The following is a 2,705-nucleotide window of genomic DNA, read 5'->3' as shown; positions in this document are numbered from 1 at the left end:
CTTACGTTTGGGGGTTGTAAATCCTTACGTCTGTGGGTTATAAATCCTTACGTTTGGGTGTTGTATTTTTACGTTTGGGCGTTAACAATCCTAATGTTCGGGGGTTGTAAATGTTTACGTTTGGGGGTTATAAATCTTTACATTTTGGGAGTTGTATTTGTTACGTTTGGGATTGTAAATCCTTACGTTTGGGGGTTGTATTTCTTACGTTTTGAGGGTTGTAAATTCTTACGTTAAAGGGTTATATTCCTTACGCTCGGGGTTTGTAAATGCTTACGTTTGGGGGTTAAAAATCCTTACGCTTGTGGGTTATAAATCGGTACGTTCGGGATTGTTTTTTTTTTTTACGTTTAAAGGGTGGTAAATCCTTAAGTCTAGGGGTTACAAAACTTTACGTTGGGGGTTTTATCTTTTACTTTTGGGGGTTGTAAATCTTTACGTTTGTGGGTTATAATTTCTTACGTTTGGGTGTTGTATTTTTACGTTTGGGGGTTAAAAATCCTTACGTTCGGGGGTTGTAAATGTTTACGTTTGGGGGTTATAAATCCTTACGTTTGGGGGTTGTATTTCTTACGTTTTGAGAGTTGTAAATCCTTACGTTAAGGGGTTTGATTCTTACGCTCGGGGGTTGTAAATGCTTACGTTTGGGGGTTATAAATCCTTGCGTTTGGGGGTTGTAAATCCTTACGTTCGGTGGTTGCATTTCTTACGTTTGGGGGTTGTAAATCCTTACGCTTGTGGGTTATAAATCCTTACGTTCGGGGATTGTTTTCCTTACGTTTTGAGGGTTGTAAATCCTTACGTTAAAGGGTTATATTCCTTACGCTCGGGGTTTGTAAATGCTTACGTTTGGGAGTTATATTAATCCTTACGTTTGGGGGTTGTAAATACTTATGTTCGGCGGTTGCATTTCTTACGTTTAAAGGTTGTAAATCCTTACTCTTGTGGGTTATAAATCCTTACGTTCGGGGATTGTTTTTCTTACGTTTGAGGGTTGTAAATCCTTACGTCTAGGGGTTACAAAACCTTACGTTGGGGGTTTTATTTTTTACGTTTGGGCGTTGTAAATCTTTACGTTTGGATGTTGTATTTCTTACGTTTGGGGGTTACAAATTCTTACGTTCGGGGGTTATAAATCCTTAGGTTCGGGAAATGTATTTGTTAACTTCGAGGGTTGTTAATCCTTACGTTCGGGGGTTGTATTTCCTCCGTTTTTTGGTTGTAAATCCTTAACTTGAGGGTTATAAATCCTTACGTGCGGGGAATGTATTTGTTAAATTTGGAGGTTGTAAATCCTTACGTTCTGGGGTTGTATTTCTTACGTTTGGGAGGTGTAAATCCCTACGTTTGGTTGTTGTATTTCTTACGTTCAAAGGTTGTAAATGCTTACGTTTGGGGTTTATAAATCCTTACGTTCGAGGGTTCAGTGTAAATCCTTACGTTTGGGGGTAACAAAACCTTACGTTCGGGTGTTGTATTTATTACGTTTGGGGGCTGTAAATCTCTATGTTCGGTGGTTGTAAATCCCTAAGTTTCGGTGTTGTATTTCTTACGTTTGGGGGTTATAAATTCTTACGTTCGGTGGTTGTAAATCCTTACGTTTGGGGGCTTTAAATCCCTATGTTCGGGGAATGCATTCGTTAAATTTGGAGTTGTAAATCCTTACGTTCGGGGGTTGTAATTCTTACGTTTGGGGTTGTAAATCCTTACGTTCGGGGTGTTGTAATTCTTACGATCGGGGATTGTAAATGCTTACGTTTGGGGGTTAAAAATTCTCACGTTTGGGGAATGTATTTGTTAAATTTGTGGGTTGTAAATCCTTACGTTCGGGGGTTGCATTTTTTACGTTTGGGGTTGTATTTTTTACTTTTTAGATTGTAAATCCTTACGTTTGGGGGTTGTATTTCTTGGGTTTTAAGGGTTGCAAATCCTTACGTTATGGGGTTTTATCTCTTATGTTTGGGGGTGGTAGATCTTACGATCGGGGATTGTAAATGCTTACGTTTGGGGGTTATAAATTCTCACGTTCAGGGGTTGTAAATCCCTACGTTTGTGGGTTGTATTTTTTACGTTCTGTGGTTGTAAATCCTTACGTTTGGGGGCTTTAAATCCTTATGTTCGGGGAATGCATTCGTTAAATTTGGAGTTGTAAATCCTTACGTTCGGGGGTTTTAATTCTTACGTTTGGGGTTGTAAATCCTTACGTTCGGGGTGTTGTAATTCTTACGATCGGGGATTGTAAATGCTTACGTTTGGGGGTTATAAATTCTCACGTTCAGGGGTTGTAAATCCTTACGTTTGTGGGTTGTATTTTTTACTTTTTGGATTGTAAATCCTTACGTTTGGGGGTTGTATTTCTTGGGTTTTAAGGGTTGCAAATCCTTACGTTCAGGGGTTTTATCTCTTATGTTTGGGGGTTGTAGATCTTACGATCGGGGATTGTAAATGCTTACGTTTGGGGGTTATAAATTCTCACGTTCAGGGGTTGTAAATCCTTACGTTTGTGGGTTGTATTTTTTACGTTTTGTGGTTGTAAATCCTTACGTTTGAGGGTTGTATTAGTTAAGTTTGGGATTGTAAATCCTTACGTTTGGGGTTTTATTTCTTATGTTCGGGGGTTGTAAATCCTTACTTTGGGGGGTTGTATTTCTTACGTTTGGAGGTTGTAAATCCTTACGTTCGGAGGTTGTATAGGTTACGTTTGT

This window comes from Pavona decussata, unplaced genomic scaffold (assembly GCF_977016875.1).
Source record: "Pavona decussata unplaced genomic scaffold, jaPavDecu1.1 SCAFFOLD_25, whole genome shotgun sequence".
NCBI classification, from domain to species: domain Eukaryota; kingdom Metazoa; phylum Cnidaria; class Anthozoa; order Scleractinia; family Agariciidae; genus Pavona; species Pavona decussata.
The sequence above is the reverse complement of the archived record's forward strand: the minus strand, read 5'-3'. Positions refer to the sequence as shown.